The sequence below is a fragment of the Cajanus cajan genome, chromosome 9 (genome assembly GCF_000230855.2).
Source record: "Cajanus cajan strain Asha chromosome 9, NIPB_CcT2T_4, whole genome shotgun sequence".
NCBI lineage: Eukaryota > Viridiplantae > Streptophyta > Magnoliopsida > Fabales > Fabaceae > Cajanus > Cajanus cajan.
The window spans coordinates 6,836,181-6,850,940 of record NC_138525.1 but is presented as its reverse complement, the minus strand read 5'-3'; positions in this window follow the sequence as shown (position 1 = coordinate 6,850,940).

The following is a 14,760-nucleotide window of genomic DNA, read 5'->3' as shown; positions in this document are numbered from 1 at the left end:
CCACTCACAAGGTATCATTCATTAGACCACTTCTGCTTTGACTATGCACTTGGGTGTCAAGTGATCCAAATCATCCAATATTCTTTTTAATAATCATCATGATTTCTTGATGCTTAATCTGTCAAGAACTTAATTTATCACTTTTATTAATTAAGATTCACTTCCTAACTATATCTATAAAACTTCAACCTATGATTTTAACTAACAAAATTGAATATAATATAACTTAAACCAATTACTTAACAAAGGCTAATATAATTAAAAGATAACTAAAACTTTTTAAAATATTTTAACACGTTCTTAATTAGTGTTGGACTTGGAATCGGAGATATGTTTGATGAGGATATGCTTGGTGGAAAAAAAACAATGAGTGCGAGGTGCACGTAGCAGACCAAAGTTGGCGTATCATCTAATCGAGTGTTCAAATGAATTTACAATTCACGTCCTTTCAATAGGACACTCATTGTGCTGGTTAGTCCTCTGTAGCACATTTATCTTTGTTATGTGTTTTTGACCAAATTATTTGGATGAAGAAAAGTGAGATTTTAGACACTCATACACGACAGGGAATATCAATAGGACAAATAGCAATACATGAAAAAGCTAAATTATGGTGACTTGTGAACAATAATATAATACTATCCCTGCTCATACACGTCACTTTATAATATTCCATTAGTTTCAAAATTGTTATGCTTTTTTAGTAGAAATAATATATATATATATATAAAAAGAAATTTATTTACTTTAAAAATAAATTTTAATAGATTTATTCTTTTCAATAGTTCATGTTTTACATCAAATTTTTAATGATTCAATTGTTAAATTAATTTTTTTTTAATGTATAAATCTAGTTTACAAATTCTTTAAAAATTTGAAAACTATTTGATATTTTATTTTATTAATTTAATTAACAGGTAATAATAATAAATTTTATATGTTAATTTAAATTTATATAATAAAGTGTCATATAATTTTAAAATTTTTTAAAAAATTTATAGACTTATTTTATACATTAAAAACTACTAATTTAACAATTGAATTTTGTTAAATTTTAGTAAGAACATGATTTTTTGAGTGAAATTAGTTTATCAATCCTTATATATAATACACAAATGATTATTTTATACAAGAACACTTTTAAAAAAAAAATTCTTTGATGACTGACTATTTAGAATTTTTTTTAACTTCATATATAATTTGATTTTTATTTATCATAATTATTTACGAATTAAGATTTAATTCTTTTAAAATAAACTTTCAACAAATAAATAAATATTCATGCTACAATATAAATTATTTATTATAAACTTAAAATATAATTAATATGTATAAGATTTATTTATTTAAAATTTAAATATAATTTATATATTCAAACATTGTATTTATTTATATAAATAATTTATTTTAAATTTTAATCTATAATAATAGATAAAGGAGATATCTTTCCCTCAACTATTTTTAGTCTCTATTTCTAATGGACTATTTTATCTTTCTAATGAAATTTTTTGTTAAATAGGTGTGTACTACATTTCTATTACAAATAAATTTTTTTATTAAATAATTATAAATTACAAAATTATTCTCAAAGTCATTATTTTTTTCACGAATAATAAATAGATATACGTAATGTCTTGATCCCACTGATTATATTTCATAAACATTTAACTTATGCATTTCACATACTAAAATACTAATATATATATATATATATATATATATATATATATATATATAGAGAGAGAGAGAGAGAGAGAGAGAGAGAGAGAGAGAGAGAGAGAGAGAGAGAGAGAGAGAGAGAGAGAGAGAGAGAGAGAGAGAGAGAGAGAGAGAGAGAGAGAGAGAGAGAGAGAGAGAGAGAGAGAGAGAGAGAGAGAGAGAGAGAGAGAGAGAGAGAGAGAGAGAGGGGATCCATTTATTATAGGAGTAAATTTACCTAGATTTATTCCGTTCAATAACTCATGTTTTACATCAAATTTCAACGATCCTATCATTGAATTTAAAGTTCTTGATGCATAGATCAAATCTACAAATTTTTTAAAAATTTAAAAATCATTTGATACTTTGTTTCATTAATTCAAATCAATGTATAAATGATTTTATGATTATCCGTCAATTTTAATTAATGAAATGAAGTATCAAATGATTTTCAAATTTTCTAAAAATTTGTAGACTTTATCTATGCATTAAGAACATTAAATTCAACAGTTATATCATTAAAATTTAATGTAGAATATGAGTTATTGAACGGAATAAATTTAAGTAGACTTACTTCACTTACTCCTTAAGTAAACGAATAAATTCTTTTATATATATATGTGTAGTAATAAGATGAATTTTTATTGAATGATTGTATAAAGATATTGAGATTTTTTTTCTACAAAAAAATGTTTTAGTTTGATATATATATAAAATAAATTCACAAAAGTTAATTAAAAAATATCTTAAATACAAGAAAATACAACTAAATTAAATTATTTTTCCATTGCATTAATTATTCTCATTCTACTTATGATTTCAAAAAGAAATATTAAGAGATAATAATGATAAAATTAAAAAGTAATAATTTATAGTTTCCTTATTTTTAAAGTGACAAATGATTAAAAACTAAATAAAAAGATCAATATAATTAGTATATAGTTGAATATCCTTGGAGAATTTTTTTATATTAAAAGCTATCTAAAATTCCTAAAATAAAATTATAATTACTCTATTCTTATATATATATATATATATATATATTAAATGTGCCTTTTATTGTAGATAATTTAAATTAAGTAAGACTAACATAGACGGCTCTCCTTTTAAATATTTTTACATAGTTATATATATATATATATATATATATATATATTATTTTATTTTTTAGTAAAAAGATAATTACATATTTAAGACTTGACTTGAAACAACTAATTAAATTAAAATAATTTTGTTCTACGTAGTTGATTAACTCGGACTCTATTGCCTCGTATAAATTAATAAAAGATAATGTATCTGGTGCGAATGTGAACCATGCTTTTTGAAATCTCTTGCAGACAAATTCAACCCGAATGAATAAAAATTATAGTTATATACCCAACTGGACAAAGTTAACTGAGTACGAAAAAAAAAAAAGAAGAACAACAACGGTTCATCTAGAACATTATATAGGAATTGACTCATGTAACCTAACTTAGACGAATTAAAGCCACATTATCCTTTACAAGTAAGATAATAGGCATTTCGTCTCTCTCAATTTTTTATTTTTACGTATTAAAATAGTTATAATAATAAAATAAGATATAAAAATAGGTAATTATATAAATTAGTGAGTGAGTGATTTTTTTATATTATTATAGAGTGAATAATTTTAAAAATACCCTATTTACAAGTAAAATTGTTTGATCAAAAGTAAAAATAGAAAAAGACAGTTACTAAAAGGTATTTTTTTTATAATAGGTATAGATGATAATTTCAAGTTTTAAGTACACATACTAAATACAATTGTCAATAAATTAGTTTACATAGTAAATTAAATAATTTCAGATATTAAAATATACTAAACTATTTCTAAAGTAAAAAAATTAATTATACAAATGAAAGTGTTTTTAAGATTTATTTTTTAACAAGACAGATTTAGAAATTTTTATTTAATGAAGATATTTTTATTTAAAAGTAAATAAATATTTTATATCTTTTAATTAATATTGTACTTTTATTTTAAGTTGAATTTTAACAGTTTTTAAAAAATTTACCATTGATTTTTTATTATAATATAAATTATTTATCATAAATCTAAAATATAATTTATTTATTTATTTATATAATAATTATTTATTATATTTCATTATATATTTATTCGTTATAATATTTGATTATATAAAATGAAAATTTATTTTAAATACTAGTTAAAAATAACAGAGAATACGTCTTCAAATCATATTTTTATAGCTGTTCACTTTTGATTCTTCAACTAATATTTTAAGAATATTTTGTTAATACTCTCCTTTTAAAATCATCTTTAAAAGTTTTTAAAAAGTTAAAATAATTTTAGCTTATAAATGGTTTTACTCCTTTTAAAGTAAATGATTTTTATTTCTCGTCCTTAATTATTTTTTTTTAGGTTTATCTTTCAAAATTTTGAAATCATTTATTTTTTGTCATTATTTTTTTTTTTTTTGAGGGAAATAAGATTATGTCATTTCTTTCAAAATAATTGGAACAATACATGAGGGAATAAATTCAAAAGTGTGAGAGCTAGCATAACATCGTGACACCCTAGCTAAACAGTGAGCGACCCGATTGGCTTGCCTCGGGATGAACTTTAGTGATAAGTTCGGATGATTGTGTAGCAATCCTCTACACTTATTAAGAAGAGACCCATATTCTGAGTGGTGTGATTGAGTCCTAGATAGAGCATCAAGGACAGATTTACAATCCGACTCAATGGTAACGTGGGTGAGGCTCAAAGTTACTATCCATTGGATGGCTGTAAGTAAAGCTGTAGCTTCAGCCTCATGAACAGGTGGAAGGCCATGAGCCCAACCAGTTTTGGCTGTGAGAAACTGTCCATGATCATTTCGAATGCACATGCTATACCCAAAGTAGGATGAGTCGTGAAAGAGAGCAGCGTCAATATTGCACGTAAACGTCCCTACATGGGGCTTTTTCCACTGTAAATCGTGTACAGGAGGGATCCGTTGTGTCGACGATCTTGCTTGTGCCGCTTGCCAATCCCGAAAATGTTGCTTTGCTTGTGAGATGGCTACTCCTGAAGGTGGGGTGCCCTGATCCCAAACCTTAGCATTCCGACGCCTCCAGATACAGCCAAGCGTGACCACGACTTCAACAATATGGCTTTGAGATATGCTGCCAAGTAAGGAAAAGATGACCTCGAAAATTCCTTCACCTACATCTACTAAGGATTTAATGTGTTGCCATATGCCAGTTGCTTGCCATACGGTCTGTGCTTCTTGACAACCAAAGAAAATGTGCCAATTATTTTCTTGTGCAGCATCACAGTGGGGACAAAGGGAGGTACAAGGGACTCCCTTTTGCTGAAGGCGTTGGCGTGAAGGAAGACAGTCTCTAAGAAGTCTCCAAAGAAAGATTTTCATGTTATGTGAAATAGGTAAAGCCCATAACTTTTTCCAATCACCAGGGAGCCTTGAGATAGAGTTGCATAACAAGGACTCCATAATAAGATAATAAGCAGATTTAACAGAGTACGAGCCTTTCCTGTTGAGATTCCACGTGAGTGTATCTGCTTCATCAAGTTGGAGGAGTGGGATATCTTTTATTGCAGCAACGTCACGTTGGTTGAAAATCCTGTTGATAAGATCAAACTTCCAAGTGCCATTATCAAAGTCAATTAGGTCAGCTATCCTGATCTCCTCATACCCTGCTGGAGGCAATGATGTCACATAGGGTTTACCTTGTTGACGTAGCCAGGGATCAATCCATGGCTTGATGCGAAGACCATTACCAATACACCACCGCATGCCCCTCCTTACCACTACCTGTGAAGCGTGGATGCTACGCCATGTGAAACTCGGGTTGTGGCCATGATTGGCCCCCAGAAAATCCCCTCGCGGGAAGTATTTAGCTTTGAAAACACAAGTAACTATAGCATCTTGGTTGGTCAAGAATTTCCAACCTTGCTTCCCTAGCATGGCTAAGTTGAAGCCATAGAGGTTGCGAAAGCCCATGCCTCCGTGTTCTTTCCTCATGGATAATTTTTCCCAGCTAAGCCAATGGATGCCTTTCCCAGAGTGTCTGTTTGAACCCCACCAGAAAGAGTTTAACATGCGTTGAATCTCATCGCCAAGTGATGAAGGAATGAGGAAGACACTCATATAATAGGATGGAATGGATTGAGCTACTGATTTTAGGAGTGTTTCTCTTCCTGCTTTAGATAAGTGCTTACCAGACCAATGCTGGATTTTCTTCCATATGCGGTCCTTGATGTTGTTAAACAGTGCCTTTTTCTTCCTACCAATCATTGAAGGCAGTCCCAAGTACTTGCCGGTGCCTATGCATTCCGAAACACCTAAGATAGTAGCGATTGATGCTTTAGCAGCAGGTGTTGTGTTACTGCTGTAAAAGATTTCTGACTTTTGCATGTTGATGGCTTGACCCGAAGCTTTCTCGTACTGGTTGAGGATGTTCTTAAGTGTGGTACATTCTCTATTAGTAGCCCTACAAAAGAGAAAACAATCATCTGCAAATAAGAGGTGAGTGAGTTGTGGGGCACCTCTACAAATTTTGATACCATGAATGTCTCCTCTTGCTTCAGCTTGTTGTAGTAATGAAGAGAGACCTTCAGCACATATGATGAATAGATAAGGTGATAGTGGATCGCCTTGGCGAAGTCCCCTTCCTGGAGTAATAGGTCCCACCTCCTCTCCATTCATAAGGACTTGGAATTTGACCGATTTCATGCATAGTTTCAGCCAACTAACCCATTTATGATGAAAACCAAGCTTCAGTAGCAGGCTGTGTAGGTAGAACCAGTCTACACGATCAAACGCCTTGCTAATATCAATCTTGAGAGCAACTTCCCCTGTTCTACCATTTTTCTTGCACTATTTAACTATTTATGTGTTTAATAAAGGGTTAAATAATCATTTACTTGAAACTTTATAGTGTTTATTTTACTGTGTCAATATATCTCAAAAAAATTTAAACTTTTCAAATAAATGCTATTTATTTAGTTTAGAATATATGTTAGGGAATAAAATTAGTTATTTCATATTTTGAAGGATGAAAATGAAAATATATATTGTACTATCCGTACCGCGTAACCGAGTCCCGAGCTCGGCATCACAACGCAAGCCGACCTCGGACGCGCACCGCATGACATCAGCTCGGCATTTAAGTGAATCATAACCGATTCCCGAGGATCTCGCTCCAAACGAGGTCTGTTATCTAATCATATTACATCTTATCTCAGGCCCAAGGCCCAAAGCAACCCTAATTCACACTAAGGTACGTGCATTACTTATACGAGATTCATACTCACACAAACACTAACTTTAGCATCAGAGTCTCTTTTGCAGGTACCACCCCCATCTTGGAGCACCAACGTACCCGCGAAGGAGGCTCACCGATCTTACCTGGCGGATCAGCTCTACAGCAGATTTCCGGTAAGAACATTTGGCGCCCACCGTGGGGCCGATCAAGACAGCTCTTATCGGCCACGCTTATGGTTTTCACCAGAAGCCATAGCAGACGCGTAACAGACGACCTAGATCACACAACTAACATGAATAACGAAGTAGCAGTAAGACGACTGATCGAGCAGGTCAAGCAGCTGCGGCAGCAACACGCCGCAGATCTACAAAGCATGCGTGCCAAGCACGAAACTGACCTAGCCGCAATACGTACCGCTAGTGAAACTGACCAAGAGACTCTGCGCGCGAAAAACAAGAGGATTCGCGCTCAACCCCAGCAGCGATATTATGATCATCCCTCCGGCTCTCAACCCAACCCCGACGGAGCAATGCGAGCCGATTTAAACCAGGAGCCAGGATCAACTCCCCCACAGGGAGTGATCAGCACAATTGCAGGAGGCTTCGCAGGAGGGGGAGCCAGCAGCTCGGCCCGGAAAAAACACCTGCGCAACGTCAACTGCGTACACTTCACCACCTCTGCTTCGCACCAGAGCTCGCAGACGATCACTTTCACCGACGACGACTATGCCGTGATCAATCCCAACCAGGACGATCCCATGGTCATAGCTGTAGCGCTAGCCAATTGGGAGGTTCACAAGACTCTAGTCGACCAAAGGGAGCTCAGCCGATATCCTATATTGGTCAACATTCCTCAGGTTAGACGTCCCCCACTCTCTCATACAACCTCACGCAGAACCCTTGGTCGGTTTTGCAGGAAGGAGCGTTTACACTCGGGGATACGTGGACCTACTGACGGCTTTCGGAGCACCTCCGGATTCAAGGCGGATCATGGTTCGGTACCTCCTCGTGGAAGCCGACACCTCCTATAACATCATCATCGGCAGGCCAACCTTGAATCAGCTCGGAGCGGTAGTGTCCACCCCACACCTCACCATGAAATTCCCAGGGCATGATGGGAGGATTATCTTCGTCATAGCAAACCAGAAGACGGCACGACAATGCTACACCGAAAGCCTGAAAATCGCCTCACCTGGCGAACAGTGCAAGAGCAACCTTACCACCGTGGCTCGCATCAACCACGAAGAAATCACCGACCTCGATCCAAGATCTGACGCTCGCGACGAGCGGCCTACCCCCATTGACGAGCTCGATGACCTCCAGATCGGGAAACTCCCCAAGCAAACCACAAAGATCAGCAGACAGTTGACTCCAAAGTTGCGACAACAACTTGAAGCGGAAATCCTCAAGAATGCCAACCTCTTCGCCTGGTCTAGCGCTGACATGCCAGGCATAGACGCCGATTTCATCTGCCACAAGCTAGCATTACACAAAGAGGCAAAACCAGTCGCCCAGAGGAAGAGGAAGGTCGGCGGCGAAAGGCGGGAAGCCATCGTCGCTGAAACACAGAAATTGCTCAACGCTGGCTTCATCCGTGAAGTCAGATACACCACATGGCTGGCGAACGTGGTCCTGGTAAAGAAGAACTCGGGGAAGTGGTGCATGTACGTCGACTATACCGACCTAAACAAAGCGTGCCCCAAGGACTCATACCCTTTGCCGAGCATTGACAGGTTAGTCGACGGAGCCTCCGGACACACCCTCCTCAGTTTCCTCGACGCTTACTCTGGGTACAACCAGATAATGATGTACCCATCCGATGAAGTGCACACGTCTTTCATCACCGACCACGCCAACTACTGCTACCGGGTGATGCCCTTCGGCCTCAAAAATGCAGGGGCAACCTACCAGTGGCTGATGGATAAGGTTTTCCGACAACATATCGGGAGAAACATGGAAGTTTACGTCGATGACATGGTAGTCAAAACTACCTCGGCGGTAGACCACGCTGCCGACCTTGCCGAAATATTTGCCCAGGTCAGGAAGCATAACATGCGCCTCAACCCGGAGAAATGTGTCTTCGGTGTCCAGGGGGGTAAGTTCCTCGGCTTCATGATTACCAGCAGAGGAATCGAGGCCAACCCCGAGAAATGCAAGGCCATCATCCAGATGCAAAGCCCACAAACGGTGAAAAAAGTCCAGCGCCTGGCCGGATGGTTAGTCTCACTGTCTCGCTTCATTCCCAAACTCCCGGAAAAGGCGGGACCAATCTTCACCCTACTAAAAAAGCCAAAGGATTTCCTGTGGACAGATCAGTGCGAAGAAGCTTTCCAAAGCTTCAAAACCTTCCTCACAACTCCACCAATCCTACAAAGGCTGGATCACAACACCAACCTCCTCCTTTACTTGGTCGTAGCAGAGAACGCCATCAGCGCAGTTATCGTACAAGAACACCAAAAGGTACAGACACCTATATACTTCATCAGCCGGGTCCTCCAAGACGCGGAAAGGAGATACCAAATGATCGAGAAACTAGCATTAGCGCTCGTCACCGCAGCTCGGCGGCTCAGACCCTACTTCCAGGGCCACCAGGTGATAGTCAAAACCGATTATCTTGTCAAGCAAATTCTGCGAAAGCATGAGCTCGCCGGACGCATGATCGCTTGGTCGGTAGAATTATCCGAATTCGACATCCAGTACGAAGGCCGCGGACCCCTGAAGGCCCAATGCTTAGCCGACTTCGTAGCCGAGCTCACGCTGACTACTGCCGAGGAACCCTAGGTATGGACTTGGCATGTTGACGGGTCCTCCAACTCTAAAGGCGGTGATGCAGGCATAATTCTGGAAGGGCCAAACCAAGTCACCTTAGAGCAATCCCTCAAGTTTGGCTTCAAGGTGACTAATAACCAGGCGGAGTACGAGGCACTTCTAGCAGGACTGAGGCTGGCCCACGACCTCGGGGCTCGAAGAGTGAGTTGCAACAGTGACTCAAAACTCATGGTGGAGCAGCTCAGCGGGACGTACCAGGCAAAGGATACTCTGCTACAACGGTACTTTCACGCTGCGTCCCACCAAATCTCGTCTTTTGATGAATTCATCATAAAGCATGTGCCGCGAGAACAAAACGCCCGAGCCGACTTCCTATCGAAGCTCGCCAGCACCAAAAGGCCCGAACAACACCGAACCATCATACAGGAAACCTTGCACTCACCCAGCCTAGACGACAAGGTCTTCAACGTCAATGACAATGAAGACCTGGGATGGATGGTAGGCATCTGGGGCTACTTGAAAGAGGGAATCCTGCCCAAGGATAAAGACAAAGCTCGGAAGATAAGGATGAGATCGACCAAGTTCGTCATCGTCGGAAATGAATTATTCAAGCGTGGCGTCTCCTCTCCGCTGCTCAAATGCCTGACGGCGTCCCAGGCAGCCTATGTCATCAAGGAAATTCATCAAGGGATATGCGGCATGCATTCCGGGACGCGTTCAATGGCAACCAAGATACTCCGAGCTGGCTATTACTGGCCCACTCTGAAGTCGGATTACCAAAGCCACATCCAAAAATGCAAAGAATGTCAGCAGTTCGGCAACGCACACCGACAACCACCCGAAACCCTCCACCACATGATGTCAGCGTGGCCTTTCTCCCAGTGGGGAATGGACATCCTCGGGCCATTCCCCCCTGCGAAAGGCCAACTAAAATTCCTCCTAGTAGCAATCGACTACTTCACCAAGGGGATCGAAGCATGTCCACTCGCCAAAATCACCACCGAGAACGTGCGGAAGTTCACCTGGAAGAACATCGTCTGCGGGTTCGGAATCCCTCACGCCCTCATCACTGACAACGACCGACAGTTCATCGCACAGGAATTCGAGGACTTCCTCCGCGAACTCGGAATCAAACACCTTTCGACCTCGGTGGAACACCCTCAAACCAACGGCCAGGCCGAAGCTGCCAACAAGGTCATCCTCCGGGAACTCAAAAAGCGACTAGGAAGCGCCAAAGGGCAGTGGCCCGATGAACTCCCCAGCATCCAATGGGCGTATCATTGCACCCCCCAGTCAACCACACAAGAGACGCCTTATAGGCTAACCTACGGAGCTGACGCAATGATCCCAGTAGAAGTCGGCGAAGCATCCCACAGACGCCAAGTCTTCAACGGCGAACAGAATGCCCAAGAACTGGCAGCCGACCTCGACTTAGTAGACGAGCTTAGAGACGAAGCTCAAATCTACGAAGAAGCCTACATGCTCCGAGCTTCCCGAAGATACAACACCCGAGTAAAACCTCGCTCGTTCCGAGTAGGTGACTTGGTATGGCGATTACTAGGCGAAGCGAGAAAGGACACGTCAGATGGGAAACTCGCACCCACTTGGGGTGGCCTTTTCCGAGTTACAGAAGACTTGGAAAATGGAGCATACAGACTGGAGGAACTCAGCGGCAAACCCATACCGCGAACTTGGAATGCTACGCATCTCAAGTTTTATTTTAGTTAAACTTTGTATGAATGAGCCGTACACTCTTTTCCCGCCTCAGTCTTTTACCCCAAAAAATAGAAAGATGGGTTTTGGCTGAGAGAGTTTTTAACGAGGCACATTTACATAATCAATAAAATGACTCATTCCGTCCAACTGACATCCTGTTCGCATAACTTTACGTTTAACCTCAAATGGAGGTCGAATTCGAACCTCGGTTGGCTAAGGTCAAGTTTGAACCTTCACGAAAAAAAAAGGTCAAGTTTGAACCCTCACGAAAATCCCTCACGAAAATTTAAGGTCGAGTTCGAACCTCGGTTCATTAAGGTCAAGTTTGAACCTTCACAAAAACCTAAGGTCAAGTTTGAACCTTCACGTAAACTTAAGGTCGAGTTCAAACCTCTGTTCATTAAGGTCAAGTTTGAACCTTCACAAAAATTTAGGGTCAAGTTTGAACCTTCACGTAAATTTAAGGTCGAGTTCGAACCTCGGTTCATTAAGGTCAAGAGTGAACCTTCACAAAAACCTAAGGTTAAGTTTGAACCTTCACGTAAAGTTAAGGTCGAGTTCGAACCTCGGTTCATCAAGGTCAAGTTTGAACCTTCACAAAAATTTAAGGTCAAGTTTGAACCTCCACGTAAATTTAAGGTCGAGTTCGAACCTCGGTTCATTAAGGTCAAGTTTGAACCTTCACAAAAATAAAAGGTCAAGTTTGAACCTTCACGTAAAATTAAGGTCGAATCCGCCCATTTATCCGAGGTCAAGTTCGAACCTTAATGAAATGTATCACTCCAAGTCCGAGGTCAAATTCGAACATCGGCAGGATTAAGGTCAAATTTGAATCCTCAATCTACGGCCCAGTTTGAACCCTCACGAAAAGCTAAAGTCGAGTTCGAACCTCGGCTTTATTACGGCAAAATTTAAACCTTCACGTAAAAGATATATACACATATATATATACAAGCAAAGTTCTCAGGATTCAACACTTGAATCCAAAACAGAAATAAATTACGATTACAAAATCAGCCTACACAGAGGCATTATCGCTGGAGCTATCCTCAACGTCGTCATCCTCAGCTTCCCAAAGCGAACGACCTTCTCCGCATGCATGCCGGAGAAGTCAAACCCTGGCGCAAGAAGCCTGGCCTGACGAGCAACCTTGAGGAAGCCCCTCTTATGCTCCACCACGATGGAGCGCTCAACATCCTCAAGTCTCCTCTGCAACGCCGCCTTGTCGGCCTCCAGCGACGAAAGGTCTACTCTTTGGGCAACAATCTCCTGCTCTTTGCTACCAATAATGACCTCATCGCGGAGACGCTCCTCGGTCACCGACACCAGCTCGCCCTTCAAAAATGCAACTTCATCTTCCAGAGAGCGAACCTGTTCCCGAGAAGACATCACCTCGCCCCGGGTCGAGGTAACCAGCCCCTGCAACTCACCCACCCGAGAAGCATACTCTTCGTTGGAGCGAAGGGCGATCTCCAAGGACTTCTGGGCCCTGGCGAGGCCCCCCCTCGCCGTCTGGAGCTCGGCCCCCTGGATCTTCGCTTCACCAAGGGCGGCGGTCAGAACCCCGTTCTCCTCCTTCAGGACTTTATTCTCATCCTTCAGAGGCTGAATAAGGCTCCTCAACTTCGCCATGTCCTCCTGCTGCCTCGACCACTTGTGTTTCCAGTAATCCATAATGGTCGTTCCTCGCTGAAGGAAGATCTGGGCGGCATCAAAACTTCCCATTGGCCTGGCCGACTCGATCATCGCCTGATCAGCCGTACTCAACGACCCCTTCGGGAAAAACTTCTCCGGAGTCACCGCGGCGCTCCACAGAGAGTCGACCTCCTCCGACGCACTCAAGTGCTCCAGCCACATGGGCGCGCCCTCTTGCGCATAGCGATACGCAAGGTACGGCCGCTTCGGCTTCGGCACCGGACCAGGGGTAGGGAGCCCGGAGCTCGACACCTCCCTACGGACCTCGGCAGAAGTAGGCGCAGATACCCTAGTGTCGCTTCCTGCCTGCAAAAAACAAGGACACTCCCCTAAAAATAAAAGTAACCAGAAGGGTAAAACGCTGAATACCACAGAAGGGCCAGCGACTCACCTCACCAACCGGGGCAGCAGGTACTGCACCCCGGACCACTTCCTCGGCGGCTGAGATGGCCCGCCCGGCAACAAGGACCACTTCCTCGGCAGCATCCACCGCCTATAGAAAACAACCTCAAGTCAAAACGCCAAAAAATAGAAACAGGACTAAGAGAAGAAAATTACTCACCACGGCAACCACTACAAGAAAAATGATAAATTGCGACGGACAAATTGCGACGGTTATCTAGAAACCGTCGTCGCTTTGATATTGCGACCCTTCATACGACAGTTTTTCAAAACCGTCGCAAAATTGTTCAACATTGCGACGGTTTATCGTAAACCGTCGCAAAATTTGTTTAACATTGCGACGGTTTATGATAAACCGTCGCAAAATTGTTCAACATTGCGACAGTTAATCATAAACCGTCGCAAATTTAACATTGCGACAGTTAGTCATAAACCGTCGCAAAATTTTCAGCATTTTTTTTTATTAGAATTTAAAAGTTTTTTTGAAGTATTATGTATATTATCTTAATGAACTTATATTTTATTAACAATTTTATATATACTTTCTTTAACATGAGGTACACGATTTTTTTTTCTTTATATAATTTCTAAATCGTTACTAGAATATAAATTTATCTTTCAACAAACTTATGAATTTATCTTGTATGTAAGATGTGTTAGAGTATATAAATAAATATAATTATCATTTTATAACTTAATTTTTGAGTTATCACATCACATATTATTGAATAATTTACAATGTTAAATTTTATAAATTTTATTTTAAATGTCCATCTTTTTAACACTATTAAAAATATAAAAATAAATATGTTAAATTTTATAAAAATCCAGTTTAATTTATTTATTATATAAATATGTTTTTAATATCTAATATATATTTTTAGATGATAATTTATTTTAAAATATATCTTATAATAACAATTCTAAATGGAACATAAATCTTCTGATTTTTCTTATTTTGATTTTTTTAATCAATATATACAATTTTACTATTTTGATTTTTTCAATCCACGTATACAATAAATAAAAAACACAAAAGATAAACATGCATGGTAAAAATTTTATTTTATCAAAAAACTTTTTATTTTAATATATTACATTATATATGTGAATATTAAGACATATATATATATTATATATATATATACATATATATATTATAATTAAACTTTTTTTAAAAATTAATTCATTATTAAGAAATTTTTTTATTACATGAGAATTAATTTCT